Source organism: Lepus europaeus, chromosome 8 (assembly GCF_033115175.1).
Source record: "Lepus europaeus isolate LE1 chromosome 8, mLepTim1.pri, whole genome shotgun sequence".
NCBI lineage: Eukaryota > Metazoa > Chordata > Mammalia > Lagomorpha > Leporidae > Lepus > Lepus europaeus.
The window spans coordinates 41,471,043-41,491,963 of record NC_084834.1 but is presented as its reverse complement, the minus strand read 5'-3'; the positions used below and the strand labels follow the sequence as shown (position 1 = coordinate 41,491,963).

General features: G+C 38.9%; 1 pseudogene; it reads left to right on the top strand.

Moving 5' to 3' along the window:
• The first annotated feature begins 1,658 nt into the window (after positions 1–1,658).
• Positions 1,659–2,530, top strand: LOC133765521 (etoposide-induced protein 2.4-like; annotated as a pseudogene).
• The last annotated feature ends 18,391 nt before the right edge of the window (positions 2,531–20,921 follow it).

Here is a 20,921-nt window from a genome sequence, read left to right as displayed (position 1 = left end):
CAGTTTGATAGAAGTAGTAAAAGTTGCTGCCAAAATGAGATAAAATGAATTTAGTCTTGTCTGTGGAGGAACTTTCTTAGCATTCTCTCCTTAGAAGATATTCCTTATAAACTACACTTTGTTGTATTTTTCAAACAGGTTATATCTCATTGGAAAAATTATATCGGTCCCCTTATAGTTGGATATTCATGAGGAAACAAGGTTTAACAACAAAAACACCAAACTGGCATGTTTTGCTAGATCTAAGAAAGGTGACTTCTTTTAAAGATTTATTTATTTATTTATTTGAATGGCAGAGTTACAGAGAGGCAGAGGCAGAGGAGAGAGAGAGAAAGACAGACATAAAGAGAGAGAGAGAAAGAGAGAGAGAGAGAGAAAGAGAGAGGTCTTCCAACCACTGGTTCACTCCCCAGATGGCTACAATGGCTGGAGCTGAGATGATCCGAAGCCAGGAGCCAAGAGCTTCTTCCGGGTCTCCCAGGCAGGTGCAGGAGCCCAAGGACTTGGGCCTTCTTCTACTTCTTTCCCAGGCTATAGCAGAGAGCCAGATGGAAGTGGAACAGCCAGGACCAGAACTGGCACCCATGTGAGATGCCAGCACTGCCATATGGAATACCTGCTACACCACAGCGCTGGTCCAGTGCTGACTTCTTACGGCATTCGAAGTAAAAATGAGCTGACAAAATTTGTTGAAAACATTGCAACTTTGAAAAAAATATCAATATATAAAATCAAGATTAGGTTTGAAGTAATTAGTGAAATTATTGCATAATATTAGTTTACATAATTTATTAATTATGTAAATTGTTAAGCTTATCTTAGGAATGAGTGTTTGATGTCTATATATCATATCATATCTAATTTAATTGAATATATCTATCATCTATCTATTATCTATCTATCTATCTATCTATGTACCTATCTAATCTAGCATCTATTTATGTGACTAGGTAAACAGAGGAAAATGTTGCTCATTCACTGACAGATAAATCTTTTGAGCAGCTATGAAGTAGGGAAACATGTGAGAGCTTCACGAGTGTCAAAGGAAATCCTTAGAGAAAAATAGAGGAGGCGGAGCGCCGGATTCTGTCCCGGTTGCCCCTCTTCCAGGCCAGCTCTCTGCTGTGGCCCGGGAGTGCAGTGGAGGATGGCCCAAGTCCTTAGGCCCTGCACCCACGTGGGAGACCAGGAGAAGCTCCTGGCTCCTGGCTTCGGATCAGCATGGTGCGCTGGCCGCAACGTGCCAGCTGCAGCGGCCATTGGAGGGTGAACCAACGGCAAAGGAAGACCTTTCTGTCTCTCTCTCTCACTGTCCACTCTGCCTGTCCAAAAAAAAAAAAAAAAATAGAGGAGGCTTCTCAGAACAAAGAAATCCACAACAATGCTGAGACTCACACTAATTTTCTTCTGAGAATTCTTTGTATTCAGAGAACTATTTTTCATTTATACAAACTGATGGAGATGCCCAGTGCAGAGTCAGTGGCCCAGACTCTGGGAGCTCCTCGGTGGGGCAGGCACTGGGCTTGGAGGAGCAGAGCGGCCCGCGGTGGGCGAGGGTACCTGGCAGAGCCGGGACAGCCGGGGTGTGAGGTTCTTCATGATGAGAGATTTTGGGGACAATTCTGTCTCTTCTGTGTAGTGGATAGAGTGGTGAAGAGATGTTGGACAGCATCAACACTTTTCTCCAGAACCTTGCCAAGGGTACCAAAGACTCCATCAGGGTTTCTGTACCATCTCAAGGCTAGATAATTGAATCCAGCAAAAGAAAGAAGAATGTCGAAGAAGGGAAAGCAGTGTCCTGGCAGAGGAGAGCCCCCAGTACAGAACTACAGAACGGAAGCAAGAGAGTGAGCCATGTATTGTTAGCAGAATTTTCCAGTGTTGCACTTGGAATAGCGGAGTAGTCTAGTTCAGTCCCCTCTTGTTTTATTGAATGTTTATTCCTGTGCTTCAGTCAGTAACAGCCCGCATCATTGGTGATCCATCACTACATGGAAATGCTTGGTCAAGGCTAGAATTCTTCCTCACATCAATTTTCAGTGCTCTTTGGGTGCTCTCCCTGTTCGTTCTTAGCAAAGTTGTGAGTGCCACTTGGTTTCAGGATATAGCTGACCTGGCATTTGAGGTATCAGGAAGGAAGCCTCACTCTTTCCCTAGTGTGAGCAAAATCATTGCTGACATACTCTTCGACCTTTTGCTGCAGGATCTTTGCTTCATCCAGGGGATGTTTGTGAGTCTCTTTCCCATCCATCTTGTCAGTCACCTGGTTAGTCTGCATATGTCTCTTCTCTACTCCCTGTACTGCTTTGAATATCATTGGTTCAGCAAGTGAATTGAGATGCACCAGTGGTTGTCAAATACAGAAAGGAACTGGCCTCACTACTTTGGATTTGGTTTACCCTTGGCTTTTCTCACAGCAGTGCAGTTCTCTGTCCTATTTCCTTTCTTCATTATCAGCACTAAAGAAGCAAAAACCCCTGGAAAAGCATATATTTCCAGTTGCATCTGTTCTCCTTGGTGGTCTTCTTAAGCAACAGACTCTTCTACAAGACAGTCTACCTACAGTCTGCCTTGAGCAGCTCAACCTCTGCAGAGAAGTTCCCATCACCACACCTGTATCCTGCCACAGTCCACTGAGTCACCTTACATCAAAGGGATAGGTGCGATTGGAAGGAGGCTGAGGCAGCCCTTTTTCTGATCACCTCCCCAATGGGGGAAGGCAGGACCCACTCTGCCAAGGGCCCTCTGTGTATGCCCTTCTCTCTGAGGAATTGGAGTTTTGGCCTCTGGTGCACGTAAAGCAGAATCTTCTTGACACCAGTGTATGGGTTTTTAACACCTCCGTGAGTCTGAGAGGACCACAGGTTTTTCTGCAGCTATTTTCTAGCGTTTGCCAGCCCCTGTGCCTGGGCTGATTTGAATACTTTGTTCTCTCTCTCTGCCATTGGCCCTCCTATCTCTCCTTCCACCTTCTACCATGCTTGGATGAATGGGTTTTGTAATTCTAGCTTTTGTGTTTTGTGCATTTGTTGTTTTTGTTGTTTTTCTGTGTAGCACATACATTGCATGTAGAATCTTGTTTGCTCCTGGTCACTCCCTTTATAGCCGTCACTGTCTTTTTTCTTATAGCTCAGCTTAGTTTTCTTTATTTTTTTGAGATTTATTTATTTATTTGAAAGTCAGATACACAGAGAGAGAAGGAGAGGCAGAGTAAGAGAGAGAGAGGTCTTCCATCTGCTGGTTCACTCCCCAATTATGGCCAGAGCTGTGCCGATCCGAAGCCAGGAGCCAGGAGCCAGGAGCTTCTTCCAGGTCTCTCATGTGGGTGCAGGGCCCAAGGACTTGAGCCATCCTCCACTGCTTTCCCAGGCCATAGCAGAGAGCTGTGTCGGAAGTGAAGCAGCTGGAACTTGAACTGGTGCCCATACCTGATGCCGGCACTGCAGGCAGCAGCTATACCTGCTATGCCACAGTGTTGGCCCCTCATCATCGGCCCCTCAGCGTCGGCCCCTTGCTCCACTGAAAAACAAACAAACAAGTAAATAAATAATGAGCCTGAAGAGAATGGAGGCAGGAGGAGGAAAGACCTTACAGCCAGATCTGTTGGGTTTTGAGGAGTAGTTTTCTTTCTTCCCCTGAAAGGCACAAAGCTGTTTTTGCTGGTACATTTAAAGCTTCCCAGCTATGGGTTCTGGACAAGTGCCACTACAACACAGGATGCTCAGAAAACCTGAATTTTTCAACTCTGGAGGGTGGAAATGTACTCTTGGCCACTGCTGGGTCTGCTATCTCAGAAGCGCATTGGGTGCTGCAAATAGGAACTGAAGGGGTAAACTTATTAAACCCATAAAACCTGTGTTTTCATGTAATTTTAAGAAAAAATACATGTGTGGGAATGTCAGATGTCAAAACACTTGTACAATTAAAAAAAGTCACTATTAATTGTGTGCTGGTTTCGCACACAAAAATATCTGATGGAGCATTTAATATTATTAATAATGCCACACAGAATTACACATTTTACAAAAAGTTACCTCTAGATTATCTCATGTGATTTTCTTTACAATCAAAACAAGCCGATTTACAGTCATAGGTAAACACCAAGATGAATGATTTAAACTTCATTTTACATAAGCAAATTACAAAGGTTACAACAAATACAGATCACGCATTTTATAATTATTGACACATCATATTATCATATCTAACTTATAATTGAAGTTTATTATTAAGCACAATGTAGGGTCACCCTGAAATGTGCACAATTCCCTGATGTTTTGAATTGGCTCAAAATGTTAAAATAAATCAGATGTTTGAGGGGAGAGTTATGGAACAAAGTAGTCAGCAAGGAAAACAAATAAATATCGGTGGAGGTGGGTGAATGAAGTGAGAATGTTCACTTTTAACTGTGGAAACATGTAGTAGGAAGAAAGTCACTTTCATAATACAGAACAGGTGAGATAAACAGTGGGCTGGAATGTGAGAAGAGCTGTGGGAGGGAAAAGTAGGAGATGTCTTACAAATAGAAGTTGCCTAAACCTGATGTAAAGGCAAGGAAGAGTGTAATGTGAGATGTAAAATTTTAGATACTGGAAGTCTTAGCTTATTGATTAGTCTGGTACCACTCCCTCTGCTTGCTGTAGAATTGTAACTCCCCAGCTTCCTTTTCAAAATTTAGGATCTTTTGTTATTTAAAAATGTTTTACTAGAGTTGAGTGAGAATATGTATAATCAAATAAAACTGACTCAACCATTGTCCTATATTTATAATTGAATGACATTGGCTTTTCATGAACAACTTCCAGAAACATTAATTCTTTTACAAATATTTGACACTGTCTCTGGGGATATTTATCCTCATCTATCTATCTATCTATCTATATATATATATATATGTACATATATATATATAGTGAGTATCTTAGTGGCTTACACTAATTGAAATACATATGCTCCAAAATCCCTGTTTGAAATTTTTTGAGAAACACTTATTACCAAATGGGAAATTCACATCTGAAGAGCATAGAGTTTTCCAAGAGCAATATCAGACACTTTGTCCCAAGTAATGTTGGCATGCCAAAGAACATTGGCCATACTTAAACAACTCTCTAAACAACACATTTTTTGGCAATATTTTGTACTCACAAATGAAAGAAAAGCTTTTTGGTGCCTGGCAGCTCTGGATTTAAAATGATCCCTGTTACTTCATAGTTGTGTGAACTTCACAATTGGCTCAAACTCTGTATACTTAAAAGAGCAGAGAAAGATTAGGAGGAGGGTAGGTGGGGGGAGGGGGAGAGAGAGAGAGAGAGAGAGAGAGAGAGAGATCATCTTTCTGCCAGATCACTCCCCAAATTCCCACAACAACCAAGACCAAGTTAGACCAAAGCCAGGGGCCAGGAACTCCAGCTAGGTCTCTCATTTGAATCATCACCTGCTGCCTTTCAGGATGCATATTAACAGGAAATTGAATCTGATGGAGTGAATTCATAACTTGAACCAGCCCCATAGATATGGGATGTGAGTATTTAAAGCAATGTTTTAAATGTTACACAAAACACTTGCTCCCAAAATCAATTTAAAGCATTTATTTATCTGACATAGATGACAGATAGGGTTAGATAGATAGATAAATGAGAGAGAGAGAGAGAGAGAGAGAGAGACAGAGAGATAGAAAGAGACAGAGACAGAGACAGAGAACAGAGTTCCTTTGTCCACTGTTTAATTCTTCAAATATCCACAATAGCTGAGGTTGAGCCATAGGCCAGGACTACAACCTGTTCCCTACATAGATGGCAGAGACTCAAGTAAGTGAGCCATCACCTACTTCCTCTCAGTATACACATTACCAGGAAGCTGGAATCAGAAGTGGAGTTGAAACTCCAACCCAAGCACTCAACACGGAATGTGGATAACCCAAGAAGTGTTTTAACCATTGCACCAAATGCTCACCTCACAAAATCACATTTGGTATCATATAGATATGATAGAAGTAAACTCCCACCACATATACCAGAGAATCATTACACCTTCTCAGACTGGTCTTATAAAAAACCTATTCTCGGCCGGCGCCGTGGCTTAAAGGCTAATCCTCCGCCTTGCGGCACTGGCACACTGGGTTCTAGTCCCAGTCGGGGCACTGGATTCTGTCCCGGTTGCCCCTCTTCCAGGCCAGCTCTCTGCTGTGGCCAGGAGTGCAGTGGAGGATGGCCCAAGTTCTTGGGCCTTGCACCCCATGGGAGACCAGGATAAGCACCTGGCTCCTGCTATCGGAACAGCGTGGTGCGCCGGCCGCAGCGCACCTACCGCGGCGGCCATTGGAGGGTGAACCAATGGCAAAGGAAGACCTTTCTCTCTGTCTCCCTCTACTGTCCACTCTGCCTGTCAAAAATAATAAAAAAAATAAAATAAAAAAAAAAATAAAAAAACTATTCTCAATTTTAAGGGTGTGCATTGATTTGCTTTATATTTCTCTGTAACTATGTTGGCTTTGTTTCTTTTGCTGTGGGGTAGGGGGCAGTCTAGGTACAAATTCTAACTTGGAGTAAAACCGGATTGCTCAGTTTTTCTGATCCTAACACTAAATGCATTTAAACATACATTTATGCTCCCCCACACAAACATATACACAAATCAAAACAAAAAAATATCAGATTACCACAAAAGACTTTGCTAAAGAAAGAAAAAACAAAAAATATTGTAATTTGTAATTTACAAAATGTTCTAGAATTGCATAAAGTAGAGCCTCTGAGACCCTTTCTTGTTGTTAAGTCAAATCTACAAATCCCTTTTCCATTCTCCATATCATTAGGCCTCATCCTAAAGCAAAGTTTCTTCTCTCCATGAACTTGTTAAGGTATGCCTTCCATGTGCAATCATCTCCTTTATGGGCTTAATGCAACCTGGGCATTTTTTTTTAAATCTGATAGAGAAAGACCTCAGTACTGATGAGTTTTGCATCCGTGGCTTCAAACAATTACAAATCAAAATCATGTGAGAAAAAGTTACATCTTACTGAATATTTATAGATTCTCTTTTTTTTCTTTTCATTATTTACTAAGTAATATTGTGTAATAACTGTTTACATGACACATTACATTAGGTACCAGAAATCTAGAAATGATTTAATGTATGTGGGAGGATATGTGTAAGTTAAATGCAAATATTGTATCATTTTATATAAGAGACTAAAGCATCCCCAGATTTTGGTATATACAGTGATTTCCAGAACCAATTCCCTTTGGATGCTGACAAATGACTATACAGGTTTACATTTTCACAACAGAGCCATTAGCCTGTAGACACATCTAAATGCATGTATCAATATATTTAAACTGGTAGATCTCTAGTTTCATGCACATACTTAATTCATAGTATGATACTGAAATTTTCAGAGAAACTAGACACATTGACTTGGCAGATCTTTTTTTAAGTATTAGAATATTATCCAAACAAATTACATAGTTTTTATAATTCCATTTGTTTTGAGACATATTAAAAATAAAGCATAGGGGCCAGTGCTATGGTGTGCTGGGTAAAGCTGCCACCTGCAGTGCTGGCATCCCACATAGGCACTGGTTCCTGTCCTGTCAGCTCCACTTCCAATCCAGCTCTCTACGATGGCCTGGGAAAGCAGTGGAAGATGGCCCAAGTCCTTGGGCCCCAGCACCGGCATGGGAGACCCGGAGGAAGCTCCTGGTTCTTGTCTTCAGATTGGTACAGTTCTGGCTGTTGCAGCCATTTGGTTGTGAACTAGCGCATGGAAGACACTTCTCTCTCTGCCTCTGCCTCTGCTTCTATAACTCATTCAAGTAAAATAAATAAATCTTTAAAAAAATAAATAAAGCATAGGGGTAGTTGTTTGACCTAATATTAGGACACAGGTTGATGCATCTCTTTTGGAAGTGTGTAGGTTGGGGCCCTGGCCCTGCTTCTGATTCCAGTTCCCTGCTAATGCAAATCCCGGGAGGTAGCAAGTGCTGGTTCAATTAGTTGAGTAGGAGACCTGGACTGAGTTCCTGAGTCCCATCCTATCAGTTGCCAGTATTTGGGGATAAAACTAGAAGATGAAAGTTTTCTGTCTCTCTGTCCCTTTCTTTGTCTTTCTGCATGTCAAATAAATACATAAATGAATAAATACACAAATAAATAGAAATAAGCATAACAGAATTTTTCCCTAGAGTAGCAGTATAAAATGTAAAGGCGAGATCCACGATGGCTGAACAGTGAGAATGTACCCTGAATTCAGCCACAAAAAGATATAACACAAAACAAAGGAAAAACCACATTTCCTAGGTACTGATTGAAAGAAAATTCCAGTGAGGAATGAACAGAACAGAGGCTCTGTCTAGCAATAGGCAGTATAGACACACTACCACCAATCCTGCTGCCAGCCACTCCTGCATCTACACAGCAGGTTGCTAGCTAGCAAGAGACCTCCTGCCAGGGTAAGCTGAGAAGTGGCTGCTGCTACCCCTATAACTAGCAGTTTTGATTGAGGGAGGGTTCCAAGGTCCCCACTGGGTCAGAGTTGGGCCTGGGGAGTTTAAAGGCGTCTGGGAAACTACTTTGCTCTTTGAAAGGAGGCCAGGTTACCTCCTTCCCTCCTCTCACCAAAAAGCCAGACTCAGGTTGCTGTGGTGGAAATGGTGCTGAACTCTGTCCGGAGTCAGAGAGCAATGGTCAGTTTCACCACTGCCAGAGGCCACTAGAGCAGCTTTCAGAATAAAGAGCCACCCCTCCTATACCCTGTGATGTGGAAGTGCTGGACATAGGCACAGTGATGAAGGGTCCTGCATTGCAGCTGGATTGCAGCTGGGTTCTGGTGCACACACTGGGTCTGATTGCAGAGACTCAGAGTTCCTAACACACAGGGGTCAGATATTGGGTCAGGACTCTGGATAGAGCCCATGCCTAAGTGGGGGAGGTGCACTGGCAGTGTGAGCTCAGTGCAGGATGTGAATCAGCTGGTTCACAGTGGAATAGAGAAGGGTTGGGGGACTGAACACAATAGCAGGTTCCAATAACCCCTCTCCCTATTGACTGTAGCCAGAGGAATGAAACAATATGCATCTCAGGTGTCACTCTGCATTTTGCCCCACCTTCTATTGCCTCAAAGCTCTCCGGCCTCACTCAGCACAAATTCCTGGAATTCAAATATAAACCCTAAGCACCAAGCCACAGAGGCACCAAGAGCAAAGCCTTCAAATTAGAGGATATAGAAACAAAGATCCCACCAGATGAACAAGAAAGGTAAGATTTCTATGAAAAGAGGTCTCCAAATGTAATTATTTGGATAAGATGGAATATATTATTCTCTCAAATAACAGGCTCTACTTGTGACCCTAATTGGAAGAGTAACAAAGCTATCCTTTACATAAAGCTTCTGAGTTTTTCGCTTCCATCACCATTTAATGATAGAAAGGATAATTGAAGGGATAAAGAGTAGAAATAGAGAATAGGAAATTTCCTTTCAAGAATGTAGCATGTTAATAACATGCATCATTCTGTTTGTTTCCTTCATCCACATGTTAACCACATGACAGAATCCAGCTGTATGTGAGGTAGGGATGTGTTGCCTTGTGCTAGCAGATAAGGATTCTATTGCCAGAATGAGAAAAGTATGAAGTGATACAGATGATTCCAAGATTTCACTGAGCCACTCCCCATCCATAGAAACTCCATTTGCTCTCAGACTTTAGAAAAAATTTTGTTGGTATGTGATGTCTATCATAGACTTGACATCAAAGATAGCAAATAAATATAATGAAAATTATATAATTGCCATTTCTCTTTCAGTCCAACATATTATATCTTAGAATTTATTCACTGGAAACAGGTTCTGAAAAGGATATTCAGATACAGAAAGTCTATCATTGAGTGCAGTTGAAGAAACTACAAAGGAGGGGGTAAAGAAGATTTGGAAAGAAATAGAAGTTTATTTATAGTGTAGTCTCATGAACACCTCAATCATTCTTACAGGAAGCTTTGAATCTAAGATGATTCTTCAACATATATCAGATAAAGGCCTGTAATTTTATATCCCATACTAACCAAAGATTGGATGTAAGGAACATTCCTCACATCCCGCAGTGGAGAGTGTTACCATGGTCATGTTATCTCCCTTTGGTCAAAGACAATTTCTGTTGAAGACTGAGCTTTGAGTCATTAACTGCCAACCATCCTGAGAGCTGAACAAATTAATACATTTATCCTTGTATTGGTTTTCTTTTGCTATATAAAAAATCACCTAGTGGCTTAAAACAACTCATTTATCATTTCTGACCACGGTTCTGGAGGTCATTACGATAGACTGCCTTAGCTAGTTTCCCTGATGACAGTCCCACACGGCTTGAATAAAGCTCTAAGGGGCAGACCTCTTATTTGGAATATGTGGAGAAGAATCCACTTCCAAGCACTCTTAGGTTATTAGAAGAATCTAATTTCCTATGGCTATAGGATTAAGGCCCCTGATTTATTGCTTGCTGTGATTCATACTCAGCTCCTACAGCTGGTTCACAGTCTTCGATTTGGCCCTGTTAATATTCAAGCCAGTATCAACAGGCTAATCCTCCGCCTAGCGGCGCCGGCACACCGGGTTCTAGTCCAGGTCGGGGCGCCGGATTCTGTCCTGGTTGCCCCTCTTCCAGGCCAGCTCTCTGCTGTGGCCCGGGAGTGCAGTGGAGGATGACCCAAGGGCTTGGGCCCTGCACCCCATGGAAGACCAGGAGAAGCACCTGGCTCCTGCCATCAGATCAGCGTGGTGCGCTGGCTGCAGCGCGCCGGCCGTGGCAGCCATTGGAGGGTGAATTAACCGCAAAGGAAGACCTTTCTCTCTGTCTCTCTCTCTCTCACTGTCCACTCTGCCTGTCTAAAAAAAAAAAAAAAAAATTAAAAAAAAAATTCAAGCCAGTAATGTTTCATTAGATCATATAGAACCTCTCTGAGGCCTTTATCTGCAACAAATGACTTCAAAGTGTTTGTTTTCACAGGGCACATGAGATTAATTTAGGCCCACTGAGATAATCTCCATTTATCTGATATCTATCTATCTACACACACACACACACACACATATATATATGATTATCTCTGTATATGTTAGTATATCCTGATTAGTGTCATTAATTACATTTGCAAAGTCCCTGTGGAGGGCGGGGGAATGTAACGTTCATCAATACAACACCAAGAGATAGAGACTATGGAGCTATCTTAGATCATGGATCCTACCACCGTCCTAATGGGATTGACTGGACAGTTTCATTATAACATCTACCTTTTCAAATAAATAAATTTATCCAGTGATAATCATCTGACAATAATGTGCTATCTACTACACGTGCATATCAATTGAAATATATTTCATGCACTACTCTTTACCAATTCACAAAAACTGCCAATGTTCATTCAGTGTAGATATTTTACGTTTCTTCTTTACTACATACACTACTTATTGAATAATAACATATGTAAGTACCCAGATTATAGATTGAAGCTATAATAAATTCTTTTATTTTTTTTAAAATTTCATCTGTTTTATTCTTCTGATTTTTTGTAAACTCCTTTCTTTTATACCTAGAGCTAAATAAGTTATAAATATATACCAAAATATACTGAATGGATAAAATATGTCACACAAAATAATTAACCAGATTGTATTTCAAGATTCAAGAGTGTGAACATGCACGTATTTACCAAGTGTGCAGATATCTTTATAAAACTCATATTGTGGAGATGACCAAAATATGAGCAAGAAAAAAAGTGATATATAGATCTGAGGACAGGTAGTATGTGAGTACGGAGGAGTGGTGTCTAGCCCTATATCTCAGATTCATGGAGTGAATAAATGTATTGATAACTATTCAGAAAAATATAAAATGTTAGAATAGGGCCAATTATCCTTTTCTTTGCAGAATGAGCAGTGAAAAAGATAAAGCTATGTTTGTGGTCCTGAATATACTGCAAATGTCAGGGGAAACAAGATAGTTATTGAGTTACCAAGCTGATAGCTGGATCTAAAAAAATGGAAGCAGGAGTGGCATGAGGATTAATGAGTACTAACTAACCAGATGTCAAGAACTGGAGCAATATAAAAAAAGTTTCATTGTGATTCTAGAATTAATTAAGTATAAATAATTTGTATTTGTTATAATGCTATTCATAAGCATATTCCCTTGTATTGCATATAGAAAGAAAAAAGCATGATCTCAGAATAACAGGACAATTGAAATAGTTTGGAAAAAATTGCCAACATATTCTTCCTTCTCCAGAAAGAATGTAATATTATAATACTATATAGAAGGTTGAAATCAATCCTATTTATTTTCTCTATGTAGCCCTTTCAAAAATTGGTGGGTTATTCTGTCTGAAACAAAACACAAAGGAAATGTGTTTATTAGTTTTATATCTGAACAACCTTTTAGCAAATTTACATTTACTCAAGAATAAAGAAGGACTTCAGAATCTTCTTTGTGTTGAACTCCCTTTGTTTCTAAGAGAAGGAAGAAAAATCAATTAAATGTTACTTTCTATACATTCCTCTTGCAATATTTTATATCACATAATTGATTTCACTTCAATTGTACCTAGTAGGTTTGGAAATTATGTAATCATTTGGAAATACTGTGTGGTTTATATTTGTACTAGAAATTAATCATATAATTGAAAAAAATTCATAACACTTGCACTTATAAGAATACAAGGTAATTAAAAAAATGTGGGAAAATGAAATTAATATATAAGTCCGATTAGCATGACCCAAATTGTACATCTCCTCCTTCTCTTATTCCCACTCTTATATTTCACAGCAATCAATCGGACTTGCCCCAAATGGTGGAGTTAGAAATGTGCCAGTGGATTCCAATAGAATCCCATCAAGGTTGCATGTACCAATGCCATCTCACTAGTCCAAGTGATCAATTCCAGTTCACAGTTGATCGCACTGATAGGTCTAAGAGTCAAAGGGATCACACAAACAAGACTAGTGTCTGCTAATACTAACTGATAGAATCAAAAAGGGAGAGAACGATCCAACATGGGAAGCAGGATACACAACAGACTCATAGAATGGCAGATGCCCTAAACAGCACTCTGGCCTCAGAATCAGTCCTTAAGGCATTCGGATCTGGCTGAAGAGCCCATGAGAGTGTTTTAGGCATGAAAAGCCAAGACACTCTGGGAAAAAAAAAAAAAAAAAAAAAAAAAAAACACAAACTAAATGAAAGATCTCCTCTGCGAATGAGGTGAAGTCCTAGTGGAAAGAATGGGGCCATCAAAGAAGGAGGTACCTTTCTCTGAAGGGAGGAGAGAACTTCCACTTTGACTATGACCCTGTCAGAATAAGATCAAAGTCGGTGAACTCAAAAAGGCTTCCATAGCCTTGGGAGACTACAGACGAGAGCCTAGGGAGACTACAGACACCATAAACAAGAGTGTCAAATTGTTAAGTCAACAAGAGGAGTCACTGTGTACTTACTCCTCATGTGGGATCTGTCCTTAATGTGTTGTCCAATGTGAAGTAATGCTATAACTAGTACTGAAGCAGTATTTTACACTTTGTGCTTCTGTGTGGGTGCAAACTGATGAGATCTTTACTTAATATATACTAAATCGATCTTCTGTATATAAAGATGAATCTTGATGTGAATGGAATGGGAGAGGGAGCGGGGGATGGGAGGGGTGCAAGTGAGAGGGAGGTTATGGGGGGGGAAGTCATTGTAATCCATAAACTGTACTTTGGAAATGTATAATTACTAAATAAAAGTTAAAAAAGGGTTATAATACAAAAAAAAGATCTATTTTCAATTAACTTTATACACATACAATTAACTCTATACTAAGTAAAGGGTTTAACAAATTGTTTTTTTTAAAAAAATTGTTCCTCTACTGTTCTTCTTACTACTACCTTTGCTGTATCTCACAGGTATTGATATGCTATGCTTTCATTTTCATTTGTTCAAAGGAAGTTTTTGATTTCCTCTTTTGTTTCTTCAGTGAAATATTGGTCATTCAGTAGAATGTTGATAAATTTCCATGTATTTGTAAAAATATTCTATTGCTCTTCTTACTGTTGATCTCTGTTTTATTCCTTTTGGTCTGAGAAATACATGGATTGATTTCAAACTTTTTTTAAATTAAAAAAAATAAATTAATATATAAGTTTATGGGATGTGTAATTGGCACAAAGGTGAAGATGCCACTTGGGATATCAGCATCCCGTATTGGAATGACTGGTTTGAGTCCAGGCTATTCAGCTTACAAATCAACCTCCTGCTCTTGTGTACCCTGGGGGGCAACAGATTATGGAACAAGTACTTGGGTCCCTTCTACTCACATATGAGAACTGGATTGAATACCTAGTTCCTGGCTTTGACCTGATCCAGACTTAACTGTTTTGAGCAATTGTGGAATGTACCAGCTAGTGGAAGATCTCCCTGTCTTCATATATATATATATATATATATATATATATATATATGAATACAATATATATATGTATATACAATATATATGTATATATATATATATACAAACACACACACAATTTAGTACAAAATTTTTTTAAAACCATTCATGCTGTTTTCATTGTATACATTTTCATGAACCTTTAGACTCCTCATAGTAACTTTCCTGCTTGTACAATTATCTGCATGTACTCCTGGAAACTCCTTCAATAACATTACATGTGTAAGTCACTACACTTCTCCCTAGCTCTACCATTTCTGTTGTTAAATTTTTGAAAAACAATCATCTACAAATGTCAAAAGACAGAAAATATATAGTTATTTGAAGTGATCCAACGGTGTATTCCCATAGGAACTTACCTTAGCAAAAGTAACAGCCATGATGCCATGACTTAGTTGCCAGCTGCAAAGGGGACTAAGTGGAAAAAAAAAAAAAGCAACAAAGTAGATGAACTGATGAGCTGACCTAGCACAGGTGAGTGGGATAAGTTGTCTTAGTGCAAGGAATAATTCAGACATGAGACAGAGGAGAGTGTCAAGCAAAGTAGCATCCACCAGAACAGATAGACACCTCTCCAAACAGAATCTGAAAGAGAGTGCCTAGTTTATATTTAAACTTGGGTTTCTAGGGGAATAGGGTCCAATTCTTCCCCTTGACTGTCCTTCCTCTTCTCCCTCTTTTCCTGGACAAAGGATTTGCTGAGTGTGGATTTGGTAAAATTCCTCCTAAGGTTTTATTATCCAGTGGTATCATAATAGGTAGCCTACCTGGTGCCAGGCAGAAATTATTCCACTAGAATGCCTTCCTTGAAGGAAGGCTATGAAGGTTTTATTGCCCAATGTTATCAGGCTGGGTAACCTACCTGGTGCTGGGTAGAGAACTTTCCATGGGGGAAGGCTGGGACCACCTGCAAAGTTACTGGGGTGTGAGAAGGACTTTGTAGGATAAAATCCAGAGCTGCTTCTAAGGTGTGCTTCTAAGGTTTTACACTGTTTTTTTGAAGAAACTTTTCTTTTCCTCAGGCTCTTTACACATACATAGGCTAATTTCTAACTTGCTACCTTACCGTTTCAACTGTGTGACCACAAAATGCTATTCACAAGTTCTCTTGCATGTCAGTTCTTGAAACTGCTAAGACAAATGGATTTTGCTACCACCATGGTATAAGCACCCCTCCCTTATCCTACCTGCCCAACAACAATCAAACCCATTGCCCCCGCCTTTGCTTTTGCCACTGGATTGTGTTTACATTGCTCAACCAATGAGGAACTAGAGGAAGAGATGTCTGTATGGTAGTGATAAAAGGAATGGAACTTCTCAGAGCAACACCTTTTGCTAACCTCTCTCAGGGCCGAGTATTCATATACACCTCAATTTCTGTTTCCTTCATCTTTCTGAACCCTTCCTTTGGAGCATAGGTGGTCTTAGGTGGTTATATTACCACCTGAGGGAATATTGCCCCCCAAGTCTCTCTTTTCTCACTGCCCTAGAGAGACTTATGTGGGAAAAGGAGTCCCACATTCTACCTCCTTGAAATTTTATGGTGGCAATGAATGTCAGTAAGGGTACCTGGCAAGATCAGTCTCGTCAGGGCTGAGTGGCAGGGATTATTGCACTTATTGATGGATTGGGGAGCATCCATGTCATTTGTGTCACCCTGAAAAATCAACCTGGAGAGGGAGCAGTATCAGAGCCATTCATCAGAAACATGAAGCTGCTCATCTTACAAACTGAGAAAAATTGTTTGATTGCCTTGATGTATCATACACCCAAACATAATGACCCCCAAATCTCCATTCCAAAAGTTGGATATAGGCAGTATGAGACGGCATAGAGCATTATAATGAATTTTGCAAGCTGTGCAAATGACATTGCTTTTATACAGAAAATGTTCTTAGTTTTAGTATTGCCTACTAAAATATTTGGAAAAAAATTATGTCTGTTATTGTGTTAAAATATTTCAGCATCAAAAAAATCTTTTACACATTCTGACAAGCAAAAAATAAGTTTGTCTCAATAGGGAAAAATTATTTGAAAGTTTGTTATATGATTCTCTAGATTATCTGAAATCAAAATGTATACAAAATAAACTAAATTTAATCCTCATTTTTATCAAAACACTATGCAACTTAACAAAACTCAACAAGTGAAGTAAAACATGTCTGTGAGCAGGAATATTCTTTACTCAGAACCTTTTTTAACATCTTTGTAGAGCTTTTCCTAAAAGGTAGATGTTTCCTAACTTTTAGTTATTTAAAAATCGATTCCAATAGCTGAACTAACTCTCCTTATCTGCATTTTACTCTTTTCTGTGTCAGTCCTCATTATCTGTTCCCCTTGCACATTTGGGATAGTAATTGTCAATGGGGAGCAGTATTCTTTGAGAGGATAAGTCCGATGGGATAGATGGGATACTTTACTGTGCTCTGCCTATTTTTATAATATGACACAACTTGTAAAGCAAATACTCATAATCCATTTGGGAAAACAAAGAAAATGCACATAAACATGCATATAAAAATTAAGTAACAGCATGATGTAAGGTAAAATATCTCAAGTTAATATTTTATTTAAATTACCTTTTATCTATCATGAAAGAAGTATAATGATTACAAAGACAATTGGCATTTGGCATATACTTTTATAATAATTTGTGTTAGTACTTCCCACAAGTATATGGAAGAATAAAAATTGGGACAGTTATTCAAGAAGTTCCTACTTATTCAACTTAAAGCTAACACAAAAAATAATACCATCACTAGAAGAAAAGACATGCACAAAAATTCATAGATTCCAGCAAAGTCTTCCTTTGATGACAGCTAACAATGTGTCTTAAATGGCAAAAGTCATTTTCCCTTTTTAAACCTTACTTTCATTGTAAACCAAATTGAGGTAATTCAAACTCAGCAGCCAGAATCAAGAGGGAGAAACAGCCACCACCTGAAAAAAATCAATTAGTTTTGAATTCTTCACAAGCAAATTCAATGAAATGAATACTAATCCTTTGTAAAATAAAGAATATTGAATTTCTACTTCAACAACATACTCTAATCATGACTCTAAGTAAACACTATAAGAATATTTTCACATCAATTTTTCTCCCTTTCTGCTTTTTGTGCTCTCAATACAAAGTGAATTCCTTTCCTTTTCAAGGTTTAGTGTGTCAGCCACAGCCTGCTCCATTACACAAAGATGCTTGGTTACTTGAAAGACTTTGATACATCTGTGCTATTCCCTGTGTGCTGACATATGTCTGCTTGCAACAGAGAGAAGAAACTTCAAGGATGAGCTTTACTCATTTCAGTAATTGGTATTCCAGCCTGCGAGTTCAGATGGATTATTGTTAGTGTGATAGGCACCTAACATTAATGTCAAATTAACATAAACTATAAGGATGACAGTATTCTGGAATTTGCATAATTTTCATCAGAATTTAAAGGCTTTTGAAATTGATTCTTAAGGACTAATAAAGACATGTTAGTTTACTCTAATATTTTTGGGATGTTATTTAAAATGTCACATTCTAATTTTAAGTCAGTGATCTGCAACGTAGGATAATGGACAATTTATGAATTTTTGACACAAATTAAATAGTTTATGGGATTATATGAATGTTTTAAGGTATTAACCAGCCTGTGAACAAAAGAACATCCTTTTATTTTGTTGTTTTAATACAGTGCTACTCAAATCCAAACCTTTGTTAATTTCATTCTAGAATTCACTGTGTATGTTCTCAGGTGCCTTAATGCAGTCTGTTCAGTGATTCAAAGCAGAATGTTAATGACTATATTTCAAAATCTTCAAAAAATGCCATGTTTGTGATTTCATGCCCAGAGAAAACTTTTTTGAGAAAGACAGAATTGTCTATATTTTTAAGCTTTGTTCTATTATGCTATGTTGAAACACAGAGATGCTTGGAGAAGACATATGGCATATAAGCATGCAATTTTGGCATCGTTGGCCTGTTTCATTTTGGAGTTGTTACTCTAAGCAGATTATCATTTATCAGCTGGGAAATTGAAGCATGAGCTTCTCAAAGCACAGAAACTTGTTTGTCTGCTTGTGTTCTGTCAGCATGAGTTCTACTTTCTCTAATAGTCTTCTATTTGATATCTGATCAGACTACCCACCGCTATTCAAAGTACCACTCTACCTAAACACAAAACAAATTCATTTTAGAGCATGTCTTTTTTTGTTTGTTTGTTTCATTTTTCATCTCGTTTCTTTCAGCAAATCCTTGAAAACACAGTCATGGCTACTCCAACTGGGAAGAGAATGTCATATTATTCAGACGCTCCAGTGCACTATTAGCACAATAAAAATAATATATGTTTAAGATGCTGTTGAGAAGTACAAACTGATTAGCCAAGAAGAGCTTTGGCTTCTTTTGAACTAGTAAACTAGAGGTTTGTAGAAGTTTTAGACAAACTATCTTAATCAACAAACTGGTAATCAGTATGATAACAGACGTTTCTAGGGATAGATCATTGGCAATGATTTGCTGTTAAAAATGTTTCTTTGCTGTTGGTAATGAAGAATATAAGCTTGTATGTGGACAAGTGAATGATAATCTTATCTAATCAGAACGCAATTCAGGACAACTTTTTTGGCTAGGGATGAAAAGCATTAATTTCTAGTCCTAGCTTTCTACTGTGTTAGCTGTGCAATCCTGGAGAATCATTTATGTATTCCTGATACTTCATCGTTAAAACTGGACAGAAAACTATTCATTCTAGATATTTTCAAGAATTACTGGGGACTTCTGGCAAGAATAGTATTTCCGTTTCTCATGCTGAAATAACACACACACATTCCGTGTTGAACAAGGGAAGGGAACATTTAATTCATGAAATGCAGAGATGTAGTGTAAATCCTCAAATACCCCAGAGTATCAGAAAAGCTGACCTCTCTGAAGTTAAGGGGCACCCAATGGAAGAAAAAAGTATACTTGCAGTAATTGTGCTAGACTCAATAATGAAAATTTAGGCACTACAGTAGATAGAACTCTGAGCAGAATATCACATTCAATTTTTGTTCAGAGAGGTGTGGAAAGCAAGACCAAACAAAGACAAATACAGAATACACATGTTAGCCAGAAGCTATACAAATGGATAGTAAGAATGGGAATATTATCAAGTGAAAGGAGGATATGTAGAAGAACGATGAAGATTTGTTGATTTGTAAGTTTTTAATAATAAGAAATAAGAAACAATTGCAGAAGTAAGGGGCAGTTTGTGCAGTGTAGGTTATAACCATTATATAGCAGGGGATGGCTCAAATACTTGGGTCCCTACACCCAAGTAAAAGACCTTATGACCTTATTTGGTTCTGGGCTCTTCACTTTGACCTTTTCTCTTTCCCTCTCTCCTTCTCTCCCTCTCTCCCTCTCCCTCTACCTTCCAAAAATACAAAATAAATAATCGTCAGTGTTTTTGATTTGTTGTGTGGGTGATATTACAAGACATGAGATGAATAAACACCTGATCTAACATTGACAAGTTGAACTTAGAGGAGATATAAAGGAACTTGCTGTTAATACACCTAGATGTGCAAGTCTTAAAAAGATTGCAAAGTATACAATGACTTTGGATTAAAAATCAAGTCATCCTTTTGGCTGTAACACCTTGAAAGGCCTCTGAAAGAATTAAGGCAATAACTTGGGGACACTTAAAAATAGTTAGAAGATAATCTACAATATTTTTGATAAGGATTTTTTTTAACGATTTATTTTATTCATTTGAAAGACAGAGTTACAGAGAGAGGAAGAGACAGAGAGAAAGTTCTTCCATCCGCTGGTTCACTCCCCAGATAGCCACAACAGCCGGAGCTGTGCTGATCTGAAGCCAGGAGCCAGGAGCTTCTTCCAGGTCTCCCACATGGGTGCAGGGGCCCAAGGACTTGGGCCATCTTCTACTGCTATCCCAGGCCACAGTAGAGAGCTGGATCAGAAGAGGAGCAACCGGGACTAGAACTGGTGCCCATATGGGATGCTGGCGCCTAAGGCCAAGGCTTTAACCAACTGTGCCACAGATAAGGATTTTTTTAAATAACTATTTATTTTCATTTTATTTGAAAGAGAAAAAAAGAGAGGTTTCCCATCTGCTGGTCCAATTTCAAAATGCCTGCAACTCTCAGAGCTGTGTCAACCCAAAGCCCCAAAATCATTCTGGATCTACCATATGGGCTGCAGGGATGAAAAATTTGAGCCATTACCTGCTGCACCCCACGATGATCATTATCTGTAAGCTGAATTGAGAACACAGAGCCAGATCTCAAACCAGGTCCTTCTCTTGTGTGATGCAAGCAACCCAAGCTATAACTTACCCTCTGAGCCAAACACCCTCCTCAGATTCTAGGAATTACTTTTTTTGTTTTTGTTTTGTTTTGTTTTGTTTTTTGCTTTTTTGCCTCTGAGCAGACTGGCACATTCATCATTGCACTGAATTTAAAGATCTGCC